The sequence below is a fragment of the Aythya ferina genome (genome assembly GCF_964211825.1).
Source record: "Aythya ferina genome assembly, chromosome: 13".
Taxonomy (NCBI): Eukaryota; Metazoa; Chordata; class Aves; order Anseriformes; family Anatidae; genus Aythya; species Aythya ferina.
This window is the reverse complement of record NC_140311.1, coordinates 1,865,731-1,888,884: the sequence shown is the minus strand read 5'-3', so window position 1 is coordinate 1,888,884 and position 23,154 is coordinate 1,865,731. Positions and strand designations below refer to the sequence as shown.

Below are 23,154 nucleotides of genomic sequence, written 5' to 3'. Positions count from 1 at the left end.
GTGCTCTGCTGCCATAGGGCTCCAGGAAAATACGTAAATCTCTCTTTGTGGTGATGGGAAGATGGATTTTGGGCTCCTCTGAACTTTTATTTTAATTTTATTTAATATTATATTTATTTTATTTTATTTTTTTCCCCAGAGCCGTTGCTGCGTGCTTGCTGAGCTCCCCAGTGCAATGCAGCCATCGCCTGCTGCAAAGTCCATGCAGGAGCATTTTACTTGACTCTCATTTTCTGCTGCGTCGAACATTTCCCTTCATTTTGTGTGTTGATCTCGGCACGCAAAGCATGCTCATTTTTTTATTTATTATTGTTTTCTTGAAGGAGGTTTAGGTATAAATAAATATTTTCATAATTTGTAAGGACTCCTGTGCTTGGCGGGCAAGGTGTGGGGCTCAGCAGAGCCGGGTCCTTCACCCTTCCCTGCCCTTTTGCTTCCAAATGGGGCTTCAAAAGTTGGATATTTCTGCATTTAAAGCTGGCGTGGTGCAAAAGGGATGAGAAGTTAGGGATGAAGGTGACCTGCGGCTGGTCTCCAGCAGCAAGAGCAGCAAATTGAGCGGTGTCCCATGACCTTCCACACCAGGATGGAGTAACTGGGCACCAAAATGACTTTTTTCCTTGCTATTTCACACTCAGCTCAACCTCAAAGGGGCTACTTTCAACATCATTCGCCCAATCTTTCATGCAGAGCCTGGCAGACGGAATAACCGGGGTGAAGAATAGCAAGAATGGAGGAGCAGGGAAGATAAACAGGCTTGATAGCGCAGCACATAAGCTGCTTGTTTTGTGCTGAAACGGGAACATGCAGGCATTTTTTTCCAAAAGAAGCAATTAACACTTTTTAAATAGCTATATTATGCAGTCAAAAAGAAAAAAAAAATTGCTGTGTTTACTGCAGTTGGGAATGTATTAGGTTTATTCACTGTAACAAAATGGATTTTGTTTAAGACGGGAAGAGATAAAAGACTCTCAAACCAAACTTCTGATGAAAGTTCCTGAATGCATGACTCTGAGTGAAGGAGGAAAATAGATTTGTTAGCGTGGACAGCAGCTATTAGTAAGTCTGCTACATAAATGCTCTCTGATTCTTAAAGATATTAGGTATGAGGAGCGTTTTGTGATTTCAGAGACAAGAGGCTTCTTGTTTGCACCAAAGTTTCCCCAGTTCTTGTCGCAGCACCTGCAGGGCGGCTGGGATCCCCTCGGTTCTGCTCCTGCCCCGTGTGGGTGCCCCTTACCTCCCCTCTTCTTCTTCCCATCCTCCTTAACTGTGCCCTGCTTTGTTTTCACTTACAATCAATTATTTTTTTTCCCCAATCATCTCTCTCCCAAATTCTTTTCCCCAAAACTACGCCTGTTTTTTCTATTGCTAAAGACAATCCTGCCGCAGATACAAATAAAGATGCAAAAGCACCAAAGTGTCCTACACCTCTTGGTGCAGGTGGCATTGGGTCCACTCCAACCGTGGGCAGAGCACAGAGATCTTCGAGGACAGAGACGTGGGGTGGCAGCTGGAGAAACTCAAGGGCAAGTTGGCCGCAGATGGGGCCTTGAGATGTTTCCTCTGTTTTTGCCCCATTTTCCTCTGTCTTAACCGTGCCTACTTAAAGTTTAAAACATGTAAATCGCGAGCACAGCAGATGTGCATCAATCTCCTGCGCGAGAGAGAGCTGCGGGATTGTTCCCTTTTGTCTCGGAGCTGGTGAAAAAGCGCTGGAGGAAGATGTTGAAATGGGCACCCCGTACGTACACCGCCGCACAAGGAAGCGTGCCCGCTCTCTTGTGCTGCCACATAATAGAGTTAAAAAGAAATAAGTCTGATTTCCATACTGACTCATTGCTCGCACTTTGTTTAGCGACTGTTGAATCCAATTTCGCTTCAGCTGGTTGCGAGGCAGTGACAGGTGCAGAATATCCTCTTTTTGTTCGCACGGCAGATGCAAGCAGGGGAGAGAGCGCTGTGTTTCGAGCCCAGAAAGCACCAATAGAATAACGTCAAATTAAGACTAAAACATTTTCTGATGAATAAAAGCAGAAGCATACATTTCCAGGAAGAAAATATGTCCTACAAGAAACCCAAGTTTTCAAACTTGCAAAATGGGGATTTGTTTCACCACCAGACGTTTATAATTTATTTTAATGTTCTTGGAGCTCGAGTGGCAACAGCTTTGCAAGTGGGGAAGGGGCAGGTTCCCTTTTGGAGCCATTCCTGCTCCTCTGCCACCATGGCTGCCCGAGGTTCACTCCCTACTGCATATTCCTTCCCAAACCCACAGTTTCAGCGTGCCCAGCACACGGAGAGAAACCAGGCGTGGACCCAGCACGTTGGCCACAGCCCATGCGTTTCTCACAGTAGCCCGCTCTTCCAGACGCCAGCACCACAAGGTGCCTGGGCAGGAGCTGGTTTTCTCCCTCCAAGAACATTTCTATGTCTTGGGGTGTCCCTGGCCTATATCAGAAAGTTCAATAAATTTGGTTTCTTTCAAGCATTTTCCTCAAAATCTGGTATCTCACATGTAGGCTGTTGCTAGAAGCGGGGAGGGCATTTTTCTTTCTTTTTTTTTTTTTTTTTCTTTAAATGGCTGATTTTCATTTAGGGAAGGCTAAAATAAAGGGAGTGGTTTCACTCGAGTTTGACCACTTCACAGCTTTTCCTGCTGGGGACCTGCAGCAGGACAGGAGCGGCCGTGTTAGTGGCAAGCTCTGCTCCAGGCTCCGCCGGGATCCCTTCCCATCCAGCACCAGCACCAGCCCTCCGTGGAGGCAATCGAGACTGGGAACGTCCCCTTCCACCCAAAAATCCCCAAGAAAACACAAGAAAACACAATTTCAGCATGTAACGGAGCAGCGAGAGGAGGCACCGAAGGCAGCAGCCCATTTTGGTGCACTGATGGGAGCAGGGCCTGCCGATCAACCTCACCCCAAACTGGCGTATTTCCACCAGCCTGCCGTGTAATTAAAGCCCTTTATGCATAGTAATGGTTGCGCTAATTAAATGTTGCTGTTTATTATTAAATAATGGAGCTCATTAGCATGTGCTGTGCTGCGGAGATGCTCGCGGCGCAGCGCCGGTGCCTGGCTCGACCCAGCCGAGCTGGGGATGCGCTGATCCCAAACCGGTCCCCGTTTTGTCACGTTTGTGCTGACAGCATCGAAGCATCTGGACTTGTCTGGGCAGAGGTATTTTAAATTGGGAACATTTTAATAGGCTGTGCAGTGAAACATCCATATGCATGCTGCTTGGGGTCACTTTTGATCCCTTTACAGCGTTCCATAGGCACTGGAAAAATCGGATCTCCGGCACATTCCCACGGGGAACATTTTTGCATTTGTACAAAGCTAAATTGATTGCAAGCATGCAGCCAGTACTATGGCAAATTTAAGCTTGTTGTTTTGCTGGTACATCGTATAACAATGTTTTTATGAAAGCTGTGTAGTCGCTACACAGATAATTTTCAAATTTCCTGAGCTAAGCTGAGCGGTGGCATATTAAAGATTCATATATGTTGAAATATTCACAGTATAAAGTCTTAACACACACACCAGTAATTCAAAACACTCCAGCCTTTGGGTCAAAATACCAGCTGGGAAAATAAAAATAAAAAAATAAATTAAAAAAAAAACAAACACGAGGCAGTGCTGAAACCCGACTTGTTTTTACCACTCTGTTGCCCACAGCCCTGGTGAATCAGAGTCCTGTTTGCTCCTCGTTTCGTGTAATTTATTATCAGCGGGGCCAGCTGGGACCACTGTGGTTAACAGACTGTCAGCATTCCCATTACCGGCGCTTTATAGCTCAGCCATAAACGTTTACTCAGAACTGCGATCTTCCAGACCCTGTGCTTAGGAAGGCTTCTTCTTTTTCCCCCCCAGAACTTTACTTTCAAGCGGTTTCTTTAAATAAAAGCTAATGAAAATAAGAATCTCTAAAGCTAGAGGCTTGTGATGGCTTCTTTATCCCTGGAGGGAGGCAGGGAGCTCTCGGAGGCACCTTCGTTACCTATAGCTGCAAAGCACGTGGACGCTCACCAAAATAGCTTCGTGTTAGTTCAGCAACATATGGTGGAAAACTGCAATTATTTGGAAGCGAGGTCGATCATTTACATTTTCACATAGAGTCTAAAGTGCAGAAATCCACCCCAAGCTGTAGAAGCCTTGCTCCTTACGTGACACGAGAGCAGACGTCATCACCACGAGCAGTGTAAAGTCCTGGGGGAGCCAACCTCTTATCAAGCAGCCAGGAATATTTTTAGATCAGTGGAGGACTCAGGACCTTGCACCTTCGCTGGAGGCTTTCTCCTCGTTGTGGCTGGTGGTGAAAAGATCCCATTAACACTAAGTTACACTCGGGATTTAATGCGGGCCCGTTCCCTGCTGCCATTATACAGTAGCCATTGTCAATAAAAAAAAAAAAAAATCTGCTTCCAGTTAATGTGTTTTTCAAAAGACTTGGCAAAAAATGAGTTTTTAAAAGATTTTCTGCACGTTGTGGTTGTGGGTCCTGGTCAAAGCTAAGCCACGCGCTGTGAGCCCTTGGGCTGCGGGTTGGTGATGCACCCAGACCTCACGGGCACCTGTAGGAGCGTAAGCCAGAAACGCCAGTTTGACAGAAAACCAAAGTCAAAACTCCTTCTGCTAATATTAGCACAGCCACCTGGAGCTAGGGAACTGTCAGGAAAAGCTTTGGGAAAGCATTGCTGCAGCACTGCTGAGCTGCTCACTCCTTCGCATCAGTCCTGCTTCACAGCACACAAACAATACCCACGAATGCATTATTTCCACCGCTATTTCCCCAAGAAGCTGGCAAGAAACTTAATTCTTTTTTCTATTTTGGTGCACAGGCAGTTTGTTGCTTCCAGCAGCCGAGCCTGGCTGTGCTGATGCCAGAAGCAAGCTCCGTGCTCAAAGCCCAGCACCCAGTGATGAGCGTCTCCATCACTCACCATTACTGCACAAAGGATTTACAAAGTATTGCTTTGTAGTAACGCATTAAAAACGGGCAATGGGGATATGAATTGTGAAATGGGGTCCTAATCTGTTTTCTGTCCCCAGGTTTCACACCAGTATGTGCTGTCCTTGATGCAAGAATTAGGTCAAAAGCAGGTACTAAGGGGAGCTGAGTGTTCAGAAGGTGAAACGGCAGTTCCTGGTGGCTTGGGAGAAACAATGAAGAGGCTGTTAATTGGGGAAATCCCAATTAGAGGATTTTGGAGTCAGCAAACAGACTGCAATTGCAGAGCTGATGCTGCAGTGGACCTCAGGACTAACCCTCATCCCCGTGGCAGGCAGGAGGGTGCCTGCTGGAAAAGCAGCAGCTTGTCCACAAGGGTTAGGGGCAGGGCCAGGTTATTAAATCCAGCACTAGCTGGATTGTCCTCCAGAGGCAGGGAAAAGCGTAGGCAAAATGAAAGACGCAGCTCATGAAGGTGGCTTATAAATAATTACCATTACAAGCTTTAAATAGCCTCGTGTTTCTCAGAAGGACGAGGCTCAGGGGCAGGGCTGGGCCCTTCCCATCAATGCCAGCACAGGCTGGTGGCCCTGTCGCTGCCGACAGCGGAGCAAGAAATTGTAGTTGGTGCCCCTGCTTGGAAAGGCGTGGGGAAACCTCGCGGCAGGCTGGCTGCTCCTGCATGCCAGCCTCAATTCCTGCCCAGCCCGGCTGGAATTTCTCATCCCCCATCCCATCCGTCATGGTTTTGTCCCTGCAAACTTAACGGGAGTCAGATTACTTCTGAATCGATCCCCAATTCATTACCCCTGGTGAACACTGTGCAAAGCAGTGATTTTGTATTTTGTTCCCGGTACCCTGCTAATGGAAATCTTTGCCTACAGGCAGTGTATTTTGGCGGTGGTGGTGGATGAGTCTTCTGCTGCCCATAAAACCCAGAGAAACGCAGAGATATTGCCTGTGTTTTCCCATTTTCTTTCTTTTTATAGTTGTCTGCATCCAATCTATCATAACAGATGTCTTCTCCTACTTCCTTCTACATTTTTTAAAGGTCTGACTGGTGAAACACCTTAAAGAAGGCAACAGGAGCATGACTGTAAACTGGCAATTAGTGGGAAGAAACACTCACTTATGATTTTTTAATAATTTCTATGAAACATTAAGAGTCATATTGCTGAAACCCGCTTATTTGTCTTACACTGAGAGCTCATCAGAAGCACTTATATCGCTAAATTGACCAGCAAGCCACATTTAGAGAAGTAATTTAAAATGGAAAATATCAAGTGACTTACAAAATGCAGATCCTGGGGCAGAGGCTTTTACATCTGTTAGGTCCTGATCTTCCTGCCACTGTTAAAACCAGCAACTTTAAAGGCAGCAAAGCAGAGCCCTGCAGCTTGCAAGCTTACAGCAGGCAGACCCGGTCAGTCAGAAGTGTTTGTGGTATTTTGAGGGACAAAAATAGGATTTGGCCACCACCAGCCCCTGGAGAACCAAGGGTCAAAAGTGGTCCTCGAGGAACACTCCAATTATTTGATGTAGTTTGGCCTTTCAACCTCTCCTGATTCAATTAAGACTGTGTCAAATCAGGGTATTGCCACCATCTTAAGAGGGTTTTGATTCTTAATTAAAGGTCTTTGAAACACTTGGAAAAAAGATGTCAAAGAGCAAACCACTGATGAAAGGAGATTACTTAAGGATTAGCCAACACATCCATGTTCTGGAAGACCGGCTGAAGCCTGGGACCCCCTGGGAGAGGAGGAGATATTTCAGAGGCAGGTTTGCTGCTGCTGGACATGGGCACTGGAAACCAGCCAGCAGTGCTCTGCTCTTCACCAGGAGCCTCTGCTGGGAGCAGGACGGCAGGGCTTCACCCACCAAGTCACTTCTGTTCCCTCCCCTGTGGCTTCTGCAGTCTGGACGGGACTTCCAACACCCCGTTGGGGCAATACTGTGGTGTTTCCATTCTTTTACAATCCAGTTGTACAAAACATTCAAGATTTATAAATGTATTCTTATAGATGCTCTATTCTCCACTGGAAAGAAAAAAGAGAAAAAAAAAAAAACAACCCACAGTTCACAGTTTAATTGCATTTCCATTTTATTATTTCTCTACTGTTTATAGTATAAATAAGGAAGGCTGGGATTTTGGAACAGACTCCTGAAGATCTCAGTTAAAAAAGCTGTTACTTTATAAGCAATGATTGAGAATTCAGGTCCCCAGCAATGTGGTTATTTTGCTTAGCTGCTATAAATACTTTATGAAAATGTCTACCCTGTCAAAGAGAATATGAGTTTGCTGAGTGTTGAACAGAGCTGCAGGAATGTGTGTTAAAGATTCACAAACCAGACCATAGGCTTCATTCAGGAGAGCCTTTTTCTCGTGATTTTTTCAGCTGGTGGTACGCTTCGAGGTCACGAGGATGTTGGTATCGTCCTTTGACTAAAAAGCTGATTTAAGGCAGAGCTTAATGGCCTTATTGAAAGAAACACAACTTTCAAAGCTGGCAATTAAGAACTCAGGGTTTTGGCAAAGGCACCACACCCCCACCACTGAAATCGTCCCCGTTTTGTGCTCGCACTGGGGTCTGCCTGGCTTGCAGGGAGCGAGCCCTGGATGTAGCTCCTAACCCGGGATGCAACACGATGGGGGCTGAGCACAACAGAACGCATCCATACTGTAATTACATCCTGAATTGCATTTGATTATTAAATACTAAGCTATAGCTATCAGATTTTAACTTGCCTAATTTTTTTCCCTAACAAAGCACGATTTATTTGAATGGGTGCAGCAATCAATTACTCGGGGCAGCGTAGCGCGCTGCAGTCATCTGGGCTCTCCTCTGTCTTACTGCACTTATTTCTTTTCTTTCTGTTTTTTTTTCCAAGGAAATGTAATCTTCCACATGTATTAGCATAATTTCTTGTGAATGTGACTGTGCTAAAGTCATTGACTAATGCAGTTTGCAAACCAGAATATTTTTCAGGGAGATAACTTCCTTCTGGGGAGCTATGCAAATACAGCCTTATTTTTATTCAAATATCTTATGAATTATCAGTGGGGAATTAGTTTGTGATTGTTCCTCAGTCATTACACAAGGCACCTGTACACCGACTGCCTATTAGGAGCAGCTATTTATAACACTTAATGAGTCAACTCCACCAAGGTCAGATAATATAAATGGTGCTGCTGGATTCGCACAGGCACCATTCATTAAGGATTAGCAGCTGCTGTCTAGTAGCAGAAAAACATTGAAGTTGCTGCTTTGCCTTCACTAGTTGCTTTTAGATAAACATCCCTTGGAGTTTTGCTTTGTGATATTTTATGTGTTTGTGCAATACAGATACAGGAGATAGAAAGTAGTGGCTGGGATTTGGTAAGGTCAGGCCTCTGGCTTTCAGGGAGCACCGGGGGCTGAATGGTGATGAAGTGTGAGCCCTCAGCCCTCCAGCTCTGCACAGGCTGGCAGCTGGTGGAAACCCAGGGCCGGCTGCTTCAGGTGGGCTCCTCACGTGGGTTTGGTGGGTTTGCAGCTCCACGGCACAGCAGGACAGAGCCGGGAGGGTCCGCTGCAGAGTCAAGGGTTTTGAGTCCAATGATTATAGCAGCACAAGACCACATCATCTGCTATATGTATTTCTGTGCCACGAGGTCCTTGCTCACTGTTCAAATTTGTCACCACAGCCGTGAAGCTAAGCACCAGGCGGCCGTACCCCAGCCAGCGTGGGGCCCCGCTTCCTCAGCGGTGACAGGGACACCAAGAGCGAGTCCTGGGCACCAGGCCTGGAGGAGCTGGGGGCAGCTCCTTGGGGCCCCTGTCAGCCCCAGTGTCACATTCCCACCACACTGGTGTCCCCAGGACTTTGTACCAAGCACAGAGGAAGCCACCCAGGAGCTGGCTTCATTTCCCAGGCCGCCTGCCAGCCTGCGCCCACCGCCTGCCAGCAAGCTTCAGCAGTAGCAACGCTTTCGGGAGATGCAAATGCTCCCTCTAGAGCAATCCCGGTCCCCATCCCTCATTTCTTTCATAAAAGTTCAGCAGAGCAAAGCCTCGGCTGTGGGGACAGTCTGGGGTCACTGCTGAGCCTGCGTTGAGGCGCAGGAGGAGCAGCAGGCCGGGAAGCAGCCCCACTCTGTGCAGCCACACTCGGGCACCTCACCTTTCGTCTTTTATCTACACATTAAGGAGAACCATGAGTTTTGGATCATTGTGGTTAAGCAAACAACTCAGTTTTAGAAAACTTTGGCTGTTTTTTCAACATTTCTCTCCTCGTGGGCATGGCAAAGCCCCACGGTAAGCATCAGCCACTCAGCCTGCCTGGCCTCCAAGTAGGGGAGCCCTGACCCCACGATGATGTGATTGCACGGGACAGCAAGAACAAATCCTCCAGCAACCCCTGGAGCTCAATGGGAACCCAGATAATTATCACCCAGCCTCGTCCTGTCTCCGGGGACAACTGTGAGGAGCGGGGTAATGCATGGCCTGATGTCGGAGCAGAGCCCGGTGAAGCCACCAGAGGAATTCTCCATCAGTGCCATTCCCATCCCCGTCCCCGCTGCTGTCGGTGCCACGCCGTGAATGGGAATGAGCAGGGGAAAGGTTGGCTCTGTGTTGGGACCAAGAGTGCTAATGAATGTTAACAGCTCGTAAAAGAGCCTGTGCTCCTCCATATTAATAATGCATCCAGCGCAGTAAGGAGTGATTGTGCAATAGAAACAATAATTGCAACGTTTAAGGGAAAAGAAGCAGATGAGCTGATGTGAAAGTTCACTTCGTTTGCACAGCATAATTTTGCTTTTTATCACAGTGTGCGAGATGACTAAATGCTGGATGACAGAGGAAATGAGGAGGTCATCTGTCTTTTGCAAGTATTAGTGCTCTGGGTATTTGGATGTTAACATTTCAATGGCCTTTCTTTGAGAGGGGGCACAAGGCAAGTGCCAGAACAAGCGTGCTATTTCCCTGATCTCTACAGATGTTCCCTGAGCCTGGCCCTTCTCCTTTCATTTGCAGAGCGCATCTGCCTGGCTGGATGGAAAATGATTCATCAGGAGCTGAGAGGTGCTGTGCATCAGTCTTATCCACATGGTTGTTTTTTTCTCTAATTCAGACTTTTTTTTTTTTTCCAAATTTTAAGAACAGATTGCTTTTTGTTCCCAACAATGGCTGCTGCTGTGACGTCTTGCTGGTTGTGGCCACCACCAGGCCCTCAGCCACAGCTCCTGCTCCGCTGCTGTAGGGGCTGGTGGGCATCTGCAGTATGGCAATGCTGAGTGTCACCTTCCTGGGGCAGGCACATATGGGAGAATCCCAGAGCAGAGTAGGGAGTGTTTTGGCCATAGGAGCCTCCTCCTTGCCCAGCCTAAACCAAGGGATTTCAGCAGCTACTCCAGCACTGGCTGTGTCTTTTTTTTTTTCTGAGCAAGCAGAAGGCAGAGGTTGCTCCCTGCTCACTTCATAACGCTCAGCTGGGAAATCCCAGGGACAGGGAGCAGAAATAATTGGATAGAAAATGACAAAGTGGCATTATTACATATTATAGACTTTCTGCTGAATCAATACATGTCAGAATGCGTTTTGTAGCCCGGAGCTATCAGCTACAGAAGTTCTCCACAGCGCTCCTCCAAGTTCAGTGCTTTGGTTTTCCTTTGCACAGGCTGAGCCCACACCCATCATTACCTGGGTATTTTCCAAGCAGAAACCTGGGAAAGCACTGCTGCTTATGCACAGGTCTCCTCTTCTCAGTAAATTTCCACCCCGATTAACGAAAGGCTTTACTTAAAATAGCGTTCTTCCTCCCTGCTCCTCTCCCTCCCTGTTCATCTCCGCACCAGTTTTGCATCTAAGCACTTAATTAACCAGGGAAGCAGAGCTAATAGCTACAAGGGGCAGCACAGCCCACAACATGCTCAGCATAGTGGCCTCATCCTGCCCTTTGGCTGAGTGCTGCAGCAGAGCAGGAAAATGGGCTCCATTTACTGCTGGGGCAGGACAACAGGTGCAGGAAGGCTGCTGCCAGCACCCACGAGCCGATAAACAGCTAGAGCAGGCATCAGGATTGTCCCACAACCCTTCAAATATTTCTTCCCTCTCCTCTGTGTGCTTTTCATAGCACCAGCCCTCACCAAACTTCTGGGGGTGCAGCTTTCCGACACAGGCCGTGTTTCTCAGCTGGAGCAGAGCAGCTCTGATTCATCGCTCGCAGCCGCCTCCCGGAGAGGGGTCACGCCTCGGCGAACCTCATTACCAGCAGGTAATGAAATGCTGCAGCCCTGTCAGTGCTACAAGAAATAAACTTTCTTCACTGCCAGCTACTGCACCAAACGTTGCCCTGGCTCCTGCAAGCACAGGTTGCTGGGCTGGACCAGGGGGAGTGCTGGGCGGGTGCTGAGCACCCAACACGTGCTGCTCAGTGGGAACAGGTGACAAATGACCTGGCTGCTAATTAGAAGCTGCTTATCTTCTGCCAGAAATTGCTACCAGGTGTTCCAGGCTAGCTAAAAGGAGAGGCTGGGGGTGCTGCCCTCCTCTGGAGAGCTGTTGGGGGGTGAAGGCTGTTCCTGTTCCCAAACCGGGGGATAAAGGGACACCCTGTTTGGGGCTGGGGCATCAAAGCTGCAGGTAAGGCTAAAAGCTGCCTTTCTGCTCTTGTTAGAGGTCAAATTTGTCTGCAGGCTACAAAACCTCTCCCTGCTCTGCATCCTCTGAGTGGTCAGCAGCCCACAGCCTGGGCAAGGAAGGTTTTATTTGGGGGTGAGCTCAGCCCTAGGGCTCTGTGGTACAGGCAGAGAGCCCCAGGTGTCCTTGCTGGCAAGCCTTTGGCTAACAGAAGTGATGCTGGGGTTTTCCCATCCCCTCTGTTACCTCAGTAATGACAGCCCCGTGAAGGGGAACGGGTGCATGGTGACTGTGCAAACACTGTTCCCAGCACGTGTGTGTTTAATTTTGCAAATAGAAAAGTAAAACTGAGACTACTGGGCAGAGAAGCCAACTAACTCTTTGGAGAAAGCAAACAGGTCTGCTACTTTCTGGGGTGTTTATTCGTTCATCTTATTTCCCCCTCATCACAAGTAACTATTTCTATGGTGACTGTAGATGTCAGCGCACATTATTTACTTGTAATTTCAGATGCCTTTCTGCAAGCAACAAAATAACTTAATTCTTCATTGTTCTCACTTAAAAAAACTAATCTTTTCCTTCTCTTGAGTCTGGAAACCAGAATTTATTTGCTTTTAAAATTCTGTGCATGTGGGTGTTGTTTTTTGTTTTATTTTTTCAGTGTCTGTACTCAGTGACTGAGTACCCCCAATATTTACTGAATCACAGATGATGAGGTTGGAAAGGCCAACTTCATTTATTTAGCCTAAATCCCCAGGCAATACACACGATGGGCTGCTCTGTTGCCATTTAAATATTTATGGAGTTATTGGCTGCTTGACCCGTTTCGGTCTGTATGAAGCACGTCCTATTTGCTCACTGATCAGGGCTTCTTCCATTTGTTGCAATTTAGAGCCAAATCAAGAGCATGTTAAATTCTGTGTTTTATCATGCTATTTTATTGCTGTATGCAAACTTCCAGTTCCAAGTTTTTCTCACCATCTGATATGCTGTTATTCTAACAAGTGGTGCCTTTTTTGAGTTTGAACCCATCCTCTGTGCTTTCTTTGCACTGCCTTGCTTTAACAGCCTTATGGGGAAGCCTGTACGGGAAGATGAAAATTGTAATAATCTGAATTTCTTAGCCTTAATTTTAACTTAATTTTATAGCTTGTCTGTTTGGTTTTGTGTTGCTTCTTTGTGTGTTCCTTCTGTCATGTTTTACCCTGGGCTCAGCAGAGGCAGAAATGTTGTGAGTGGGGAGCAGGAGGGGCTGCTGTGGGTAGCCTGGCTTTACATGTTGCTGCTCCTTAATGTCACGAACTGCAGCTGGGATGCTGTGCTGGGTTTGGGGCTTCCAAACCTGCTTCAGCCACTGCTTTTCTTGGCCTCTTGCCTGTGTTTTATGCTGTGCTGAGACCTAATGCCTAGTGAGTTGTCAGGTCATGCTTTCATTAATCCACTAGGAAAAACCATCCCTGGCTCTGAACATTTGGGTTATTAAAGCCTTTGGTTCTGCTGGCCAGAAATTGGGCAGGAATACAGAAGCTTTTGTGTCCTCATGGGTTTTTGTTTCATTATGCAAAGGGTTGCAAAATGTGCATCCTGGGTGATAGCTGCTGTGCTGAGACTGGGCACCTGTGGGCATCACTCTGCCAGCTGGTTTCTAACCTGTGTGTTACCTGCCTGCCTTTTTATGACATGGGGATGTATGAAGCTGTGAAGTTGAGGCACTGATGCAGATATAACATTCCTGACAAATTAGTGGAGCTTCATTAATTTTAGGGGTTAGGTTAGCTTACGTGGAAGAGCTTGATCCCTGCTTCTCTGAGTCTGAAAATAAGAAAATTGGTAAGTGCACACACCTATGTTCATTACACCACCATTAACTAAAAATAACCACTTTGTAACCTTCCTAATTGGACCTTGTCTGCAAAGAAATGGTAACATATACCTGTAATAAAAGTGCATTGCACTGGGCTGCCACTCAGCTGTGGCATGACTAGAGGAAGTGGTTATTTTATCTCTGTTGCAGAAAATGTATGGTAGCCTGTGCCTAATGAATACTAATTCAACCTTTAAAGCTCATTTACCAAATACATACAATTAAAGGACAATGAAAGGCATTACTTACAGAGCACATTCAAGCATTACTGAAATATCCCGTTTGTTTATCACAATAATTGTAAAATGAAATACATCAATTGCAGCATATTTATAAATTCAAGAGCTATTTGGGTCTGCATGCATTCTTCCTAATGTGTAATGAAGGTTATAAAAGGAACAAGCATCTTAATGTCAAATACAAGGAAAACTCCCAAACTGCATGAAATTTGAGAAATAAGGCATTGTGAGTCAGTCATTTATTCATGTTCTTTCCCACCAAAGTACACCAGTGATGATGCAAACAGGATGTGGGTGGATTTGTGGATATTTATGAGCAGGTGCTCTTCAGCTGGATTCAATTTCAAAATAATTGACACCTGGGGGCAGAGTCTGGTGGTGGTGGGCATGGGAGAGGCTTCTGCGAAGTCTCTTTGGATTTGCACTGCCTTCAGGACCAAATTTATCTTCTAGCTCTTGGTTTTTAAAAAGGACTTGAGGAAAGGTGCTGCCTGTATTGCACGTGTACCAGCATCACTCTGGCTTGCTTAGGGTGTTACATGGAGAACAGCGACAACCAGGCTCTGCCAGTGTGTTTAGGACCTTCAGTCCATCCTTCCCCCAAGGCTTTGTTGTGGGAAGCTGGAGGCATTGCCACCATGCCATCCTGCCAGATGGGGTCGTGTTCCAGACCTCCCTGCCTGCTGCTGGTTTCAGCTGGGCTGGAAAGGGATGGGACCAATGCAGGAACAAGTGTCCTCAAGCCCAAGCCTTGCAGTAAGAGGCTTCCAGTTTGCAGGGTTGTGAAGCAGGTGGCAGAGGTGGCTGTGCCCATGTCCAAGGGGAGCTGGTCCTGCTCCTGCGGAGTGATAGGGACCGCTGAACATGGTGGGGTAAACATGAGCATCAAAAGACTAAAAAATGCCATTACATCTAAAGTATGTAGCTGAAACCCAAACCCCCAGAAGACTGATTCCTTACTGCCTTCTTTAAAATTACACTATTTGTTTTCTGTTGAAAAACATCCACGAGGCACTTGGATTTATTCTCAGTGCTTTGGGCTCAAATCCACAGCATCTGTCTCCCCACTAGTTTACATATTCTCCGTTAAAGTTTTGCTCCTGTACCAGGCCAGTCCCCAGCTGAGCTGGATATGAAGTTGATCATCTGCTAGTGAAGCAATTCATCTTCCCCAGGCCAGGGGGAACAAGAAAAGCCAATTCCCACGCTTCTGGAAAAGAATTCCTGGTGGCTGTGTAGAGCTCTCCTGGCATAGCCCACCCACCCATCCCTGTGTCTATTTTCCTGTGTTGCCCTGGGCTGCAGAGTGCTGCAGGCATCATGCTGGCTGCCAGCTCCCATTTCACCTGTGGTCCCTTCTTGCTTTCTGCCCCAGCAACGGAGGGATATAGAGATTCAATCCGTTTTTCATTTCTATGGAAGTGATCCCTGTGCTTCACCATGGAAAGGTGCCACCTGCCTGTGTTGAGGATCAGCCTGTTGAAATGTGTGCATCGCCCCGAAACCTCTGTGTGGTTATGATGCTGTTAGACTTCGTGATGCCCCATCAACAACAAGTTGGCTCCAGGTATGTAGAGCTGAGGAGGAAATAAGAGGCATTATTATGAGCCCAGAAGAACAAAGGCACAACTTCTGCTGTGAGTACACAGCCCTGATCCCTGCCCACTGGGGCAAAGGGCACGGAGTGGAATTAAATGCAGAGGAGGTCGTTATAGCTCTCCTCATTAGAGCCTGCAAGGGCTCCCTGCCTGCAGCTGGAGGTCTCCCATGCCATGGTGAGGCATGGCTTGGAGACAGATCCTCTTCATGGTTTTCACTTTGCTTTTAGTCTGTTTTTCTTTTTCCCATTTAATCACTTGTTTTGCTTCCGTAAGTTTGAGTTGAGAGAGTTGAGAGCCTCCTTTGGAAAGGAAAGGCTGAAGTACTGCGCACAGGAGTGTCGGTGGGAAATGTTTTGGGGCAGGGTGTTTACAAAATCCAACTGAAATCATGGGCGGTTTCTTGTCCCCCAAACAGTGTTTTTTAGCAAATGCATAGCATATTAGGGAAATTCTTTAAAAAATAAATAATAAAATAATCCCAAGTTTTACCCCAAACTTTCTAGGAAGTGTCTTTCACTGGATTTGTAACAGCTAGGTAAAGAAATATATTCTGCCCATAAATTTAATTTTAATAAAGATGGTCCCCAAAAGAGCTGAGGCAAGCTAAAGGAGGGGGGCTCAGCTTCTTAGCTGGAGCAGGAGAGCCAAGCCTTCTGCAGACATGGAAATGCCCCATGGAGCTGCAGAGCTGTTGGAATAGCAGCTGGGATGAGCTTTGGCTCTGGGTTCCCTGACAAGCGTGCCCCTGGTGATATTGCATGGCCACGGCCAGCCACCAGGCCACCCCACAGTGCTGGAGCACCCTGCGTGTGTCCCCACTGTGGCACGGAGCGGGGTCATCCCCATGGAGATGCCGCCAGCGTTGTCCCGGGAAGGTATATGCCAGTCGTTAAGTGGCACTGACACTAATGACATAATTAGCTGTGTTAAAAGTCATGTCTGGTAGCATCTACTTTGTTTCCAGGGTGACTAAAGCACCATAAATAATGATGTCCAGCGGTGTTTCCATAGAGCCGCTGTCCCCAGCGGGAGCGGGGCGGGGGGGACCTTGTTCGTGGTCAATGGGCAGAAGACGTAAATGTCAAAAGTTTCCACTCTGCCTCCCAAATCAGCAACGCTGAGATTGCCCAATCTCGCCCTGGTAAACAGAGTGTGCTGGTAGGTCTTCATCTGTGGAAACCCAACACAGAGGCTGTGGGGAGGAGTGGGAGCAGCACACGCGGTGCAGGCCTGGCCGGGTGCCTGCGGTGGAGCCGGAGCTCGCAGCAGGGCTCTGTGACCAAGTTCAGCTCTGTGGAAGCATGAATTTGGCCCTGGTTCCAGGCTGCAGTCCTTCTTGGCTGGCTCTCTGCAGATATGTGGCACAAAGATGTGCCAAGAGCTTGTCAGCAGGCTTTTCTCTCCTCAAAAACCTCAGTTCCTGCCTCCTGCCCTGCCCAGAGCTGACTGGGAGGAGGGGGAGACTCCTGTGGAAACCATGGGTTTGTCCTAAAAGGGAAGGTCCCTGGCCTGCGGGTTCAGCAGCGCAGGCCCCTGTTCACTGCCAGCAATGTGGATGTGGCTCCCAGCTCCTTGTACCTCTGTGATGTGCTCCCCCTTGGCCTAGTTTCCATTTTAAATTGCAGTTTTGTCTCAGGAGGCTGGGGATCAGCAGTTCTGGTCCCTGATCGTCCTGTTGTGGTGGATTGCTGCATGTTAAAGACAAGCATGGGTTTGGGAAGGAACCTGTCCGCCAGCAAACAGTGCTCACACCTGCTAATTCTGCCGTGTCTTGGAGGAGCTGGCATTTGCAATTTCAATTATTTTTGTTTTCTGCTGAAGCAGAGGGCTCACATTTGTTCAGCTGCTTCGCTGCCTTCATTAGCATGGTGTCATTGTTTTTCAGCCTGATGGAGCACTCGCCTCCCCCTTCAAATTAAGTAGCACACCAAGCATGTTTGCACAAGGAGGTGAAAGCAAGGGGCTGACAGCACCCTGCTGCAGAGGGATGGGATGGGACAGGCCCAGCCTGCAGGGCTGGCACAGGGCTGAGCTGCTCGTGGGGTCATCAGTGCAGGCCCTAATGAACACCCTGAGGGAGGCTTCTAATGGGAGATGGGGAGAAGGCAGGAGGAGCAGAACATACATTTGTGAATGAAATGAAGTCTTGAAATCTTCTGTTTGTGTTAAATCAGAAGCAAAAGCCCATGTGCATAGGGCTGAGCCTGATCCAAACCTCATCAATACAGAAGGGAGGATTTCTAATGACTTCCACTGACTTAAAAAACTTGGCTTTTACAGTATCTAAAGATGCAACCGTGACTGGGAAAAAAAAATCCAAGCCTGTATTTGTACGTTCCTCTTATTTTCTTGAGTCTTCTTACATATTTTTATGGAGATCTACAACTTAATTGGAGAAAAGTGATTTGAATGCACCATACTGTAAAATTGTAGTCAAGCACTGCTGGCCCAAGCCACACAAAATCCACGTGTGCCCAGCCTACAGCCCTGCGCCTCTGGCAGTGCTTGCAGCTCCCAAAGGCAGCCCGAGCTCTCCATGTGCCCCCAGGGAGCCCTTGGGCTGTGGGGGACTGCCTGCACCCCCTTCTTCGTCTGGCAAGCAGGTGCCTGTGCATGGCAGCTTCACACTCCCACTTTAGCTGGAGCTATTTGGCAGAACTGATGCTTTGGGGCGAGCAAATGCCAGGATACTTCGACAGATACTGGGACATGGCATTCCAGGGGATGTGTTTTTATTTTCCTGGTGCCTTTGCACAAAGCCTAAGCACATCATGAAGGAAGTTAGCTGCACAATTATTAAATAAGAGGTAAATAACGAAATAATAATAATTAAAAGCAGCCACCTGATGGGTATTGGTAGTTGCACAGCAGTAAGGAAGCAGTTAAATTCATCACATCCCTCTGGCCCAGCCGTGCCTGTGTCTGTGCTTGGTGCCCGTGTGGGCTTGGCAGAACACAGCACGAGCCCCAGGGCAGGCTCCTTCCCTTCGCTGCATGCACCCAGCTGCCAAAGTGACATTTCATTCATCAGCCTTACTCTATAAGACAAGCTGTTACCCTTCGGTTGTTTAACACAAACACATATTGACTAATATGCAGTTATACAAATCCAAATCACCGCAAAAGCCAAAATACACAGAATATTTGCACTCTGCTGTTTATCTCTAATGGGAGAGATTGGTGATTTTTTTTTAAATTTCCCAAATGTTGAATTGCACTGTGTGTGATGTGGTTCCCTGTGGCACTGTCACTGTACCACTGCTCGTTGTTTTAAGTTGTGATGACATCCCAGCACAAACGGGAACCTAGAAGGGTGGGCAAAAGCAGGAAAGAAAAGGAAGTGTGGGAAACAAACCAAGTGAGATGCAGCCAAAAACTAGTCGACTATTTTTAATCTAAAGATATTAAAAGCAAGTTTTAATAAAGGCAAATCGCTTGGTTTTGAAAACCTGAAGAACAAAACCACTTCTAATTTCATCATGTGTTTGTTTCTATTACAATTTGCTGTAGCTCTATTTTATAGTCCAACTTAATGACCTTGTTAACTCCAAGGTGAGCCAAACTTTTACCTAAAACTCGCTTTTCTCACGCATTTTCTGTGGCTTTTATTCTGTGAGCTCTTTTCCTGTGAAGACTCAGAAGAGATGGGAAGCTTTTCCCATTCCGGGTCAGACGGGCACATTCTTGTACACCCTGATGCTCTCCTGTGTGGTGTCACCGAGAGCCACACCAAACATGTTCAGGCTGTTGCACTGGGTGGGAAAGCATCTGATGATCTTGTTTCCTATAATAAGAGTAGGGAAATTCATTGATTTATTGACATAATAAATTATTTAATGAAAGGGATAATTGAGGGATACTTCAGAGGTTAGCACTAGATTGGCTCTGTTTGCTGCATGCTGTTGAATCCTGCAACAAGTCTTCTGATTGAAAACATGACTAAGTGTTGGGGCTGGAACTTGCAGTTTAATCGACTTCTAAGTGTAATGAGTTACTGGTACTTTAATAGGAGAAGTTCACAGCTCTTTGTACCAGCCTGATGGGGTATATAAACTGTTCAAGGCAGGTAATGAATCCAGACCCGTTACTGGAAAATTTCATTAGCTGGGAACTGCCAGGGATAAGCAGGCAGTATAATAAAAAGAGATGTACTTCAACATCAGGTTTTATCTTTTAGGCAAAACTACAAGCTGCAGCTTCAGCCTATTGTCTGGAAAATGTCCAGAGCCAGTACGACACCAGGGGAAGAAGTGATGGGCGTCGATGGCAAGGGCACTGCAGCAGCACCCGGTGGACCCAGCTGGCTTGGTGGGCTGTGGTACCACTGTGAGCCATGGAGACTCAAGGTGAGAATATTTACAGAGAAACGAAGCAGAGGATAGGGAAAAAGGACTCATAGCAGAGGGCAGTGTTTGCAAGGGACTGGGGCTGCATCTTGGTTGGGGCTCCTATTCTGTGCAGTTCTCACATATCCAGGATACCAGGAAAATATAGTAAAAAATTACATTTACGTGTCTGGAAGCACACACTTGGCCATAAACATATATGCCTGTGATCTGGATCCAGTTCTCTGGAGGATATATATTTTTTATTTTTTAATCCATAGCTGAGCGAGCGGCCTCCAAGTGTATTTATTACGCTGTTGAATTGCTTTCCATGGTAACTAATTGTGATTTCAGAAGCACAGGTTCTGCAATGGCACAAGATGAAATGGAGCTGAATATGGAAGCAGCTGGTAAGAAGAAAATCACTTGCTTATGAAATAGTATTTAATGATGGAGACTGATGGGGAAAAAACATGGGGGGAGGCAGAGATTAGAAAATAAAGCAGCCCTCCATTTCCTTGGTGTATTACTTTAGATTTTGAACTTTTCTGAGGAAGAGAAAATCCCCTCCGTGGGCTGCCTTCCCGTTTCCCCACTTACCTTTTTATTAAGAGACAGACCATTAAAAATCTGGCTGCATAAAAGAAAACAAATGCTCAGGAAATGAAATTATGATTAAATGTCTTTTTCTGGCTGAAAAAATGGGAAGGCAGAGACTTTACAAAAGTTTCTCCATTTTCCTATGAGACAAGAGGGGACAGAGCATGTTTTGAACAATATATATTAAAAAAAAAAAAAAAGTTAACCAAAGCAGCATTTTTTGTTACTGCACAGTCTGTGTTCACACTCGATGGCAGTTTCCCAGCCTGGATAAATACATGTTCAGATTGATGTGAATGTGCGTTCAGAGGAGGTAAATTGTATTCTTATGCATATGTAGAGTCAAATAATTTGTCAAGTTAAGTATTCATTTTATTTACCCAGCAGACAGTCATGTTTTTATTACATAAATATATAACTAGGCACTTAAAATGTGAATATTTGACACAAGCCTGTTTGGCAAACTAGTGTAGAAGCATTGAAATGTATCATAGATGTTCACAAGCATCTGATCGTTCTGTAGCCTTAAATGTCTGACAGTGCATCGGTGCTAAATTTGAGTTTGTGGTTTATTGACCCAACAAGCCATAACCGAATCTTTCACACTGCTGCAGTTATGATACTCCAGTTTGGCTGCTAGACATCTCCAGAAAGAAGTCTGCACACTCGAACTGACGTGCAGCCAGAATAACAAATGTATTATAAGCAAACCATACATTAAACAAGAAAGTTATTTTAATGATTGCTTCCCAAATACCCAAAGGCACTAGTCAACACTGTGGACTAATGACCTACAAATCTGTGTGATTAGTACACGTTTTTAGCATTACAATATTTTCTCAACAGCTTCAGATGGCACATTAAGTGAAATACTTCCTTCACCTGTAACAGCTTTGTTCCTGAATACCCTTGCATTTCTTTAGTTTCACAGGCAAACTTATCGAACAAAACCTGATCTGTAAGAATCCTGGTCATTGCGACCCGTCTAACCTCTCTGTGCTGGCCTTTCTCCAGGTAAAAGTCATTGAATACACACCTGTGAAACTCCAGATTCGCACTGAAATCACTCCTCTAACATCAGTCAAACTACACAGCTAGGTGGTAAATCAGATCTGTTATTTTCCAGGATCAGTGTAACACAACAGACAACGTAACATCTTGACGGAGGACGATTTTACATTTCTTTTATCCATTGCAAAAACCTTTGTAACATGTGGAGTATAAAGCTCACAGATTGCATTGTAAAGGAACTACCATAAAGTATATGCTTCCAATGGACCTTTTACAATATAACACAAAATTCAAACGACAGTTTTTAGGAAAGCACTTTAAACTTTCACACTTATGTCCTGACAACATTAGATTACTGTAAGCTGTAAACTGTAAGAAGTTTTATGTGATTAAATAAAATCAGCATTACAACTTCCAGGTATTGTAATTATTAAACAGATCATGACAACAAGATATAATGTAAACGTGAAGCTCAGGATACTGGTACTGAGAAAACTCGATAAAATTCTTTGTAGATTTATATTTGCACATATTAAAATAGATAACAACTGGAGAAGAGGTTACAGTATTTCATTTTACATATTGATATCAGTGTTTTGCAAGCAGCAGTCTATACAACATCATCCTCATTTTATTATTATTTTACAGAATCAATACTACTTTAAAAACCATCTCCCCGTCAAATACTGCTGCCAGGTCTCAAGACAATATATGGAAGGAAATATTTAAAAACATCAGTTTTTGATAATTGTCTGTGTATGTGTGGAAATGTGGGATTTTATATATATAAATATATATAAAATCATAAACCCCACTGAACCTTCAAAATGGCACTACCTCAAGGTAAGAAATACAAGACCTTTTTAATACACGTAAAGGGTTTATTTATACCTGAGACATTTTTGCATATTGATGTCTTTGTACCTTTACCTGCAGGTACTCACAAAAGTCCTTTACTATTTTCTGGCGTCTCACACAAAACCCACCAGAGCTAGGTGGATTCTCCCCACTAACTCAGTGGAGTTTGGCTGAGCCCTTCCTTATCTAACCTGGATGTATAAACAGAGATGTAAGAGAGTGAAATATATATATTTAAATGAAGAGTTGCTGTACAAGTGGACAGGCTGGTTGATATAAATCCAGAGCTAGTTCATCATTTTCACAATGTCTGGTTCAAAAAGGAATTATAGTCCTTCATGCAGGGTGATTCAAGTTTCTACTTCTTGATTCAAACAAACAAAACCACAACAACTTCTTGAAATATTTCTCCAGGTAATGGACCACTGGGTATACACGGTATGCTGAGAATGCCCCTTCGTGGACGTTTCCTGGTTCTGGAGATCAACCCATTTCTCCACCCAGCGGGCAAGAGAACCAGGAGTGGAGGAGTAGTAAGTTGATGCAGCTACATTACATTAAGGTCACAGGTCAATGCTGATGGACTAAGGTAATCAAGCAAATTTAGGGAGACCAGGAGCCCAATTTCTCCTGAAAATGAAGGCGTGTGGATGCCTAACTCCTGCAGATTCATCTAAAACTCCCAGCTGTGCACAATCTGGCTTGCAGCTCTTCAGCCCTGCCTGAAACTTGTGCTGAGTGTTGAAGCACAAGCGACAGCAGGGCCATGACCTAAGCAAGGCTCTTAGAGAATCTCACAGTGCTATTTATTTTGGTAAATATCAAACTAAATGTAAAGGTACCTTCTGAAATATAAACAGCTCAACTGAAAAAAATAATCCACTGTGTTTCACTCCATTTTGCTTCTGACAGGGACTTTCCTAGAAGTGCTTACATGCAAGTATCGTGCTATCATATCTGATAACATAGCAATTAGAATTGCCTATTTTAGTAAATACAGTTTAATCAATGGAAAGATTCTAGAGAAAGTGAAATAAAATGTGCTTTTAGATGTGGAATTGGACATACTTGAGACATCAGGAA

The 23,154-nt window shown here is 45.7% G+C and overlaps 2 long non-coding RNA genes across 2 annotated transcripts; one reads left to right on the top strand and one right to left on the bottom strand.

The window, feature by feature from the left end:
- Window positions 1-3,183: 3,183 nt before the first annotated feature.
- On the bottom strand, window positions 3,184-6,483 carry LOC311443860. Its single transcript, XR_014697550.1, has 2 exons — window positions 6,246-6,483; window positions 3,184-4,576 (listed from the first exon to the last, which is right to left on the bottom strand). It is a non-coding gene; the product is annotated as an uncharacterized lncRNA (long non-coding RNA).
- A 12,978-nt stretch (window positions 6,484-19,461) lies between these two features.
- Window positions 19,462-23,120, top strand: LOC311444165. Its single transcript, XR_014697673.1, has 3 exons — window positions 19,462-19,623; window positions 19,957-20,012; window positions 21,862-23,120. It is a non-coding gene; the product is annotated as an uncharacterized lncRNA (long non-coding RNA).
- The last annotated feature ends 34 nt before the right edge of the window (window positions 23,121-23,154 follow it).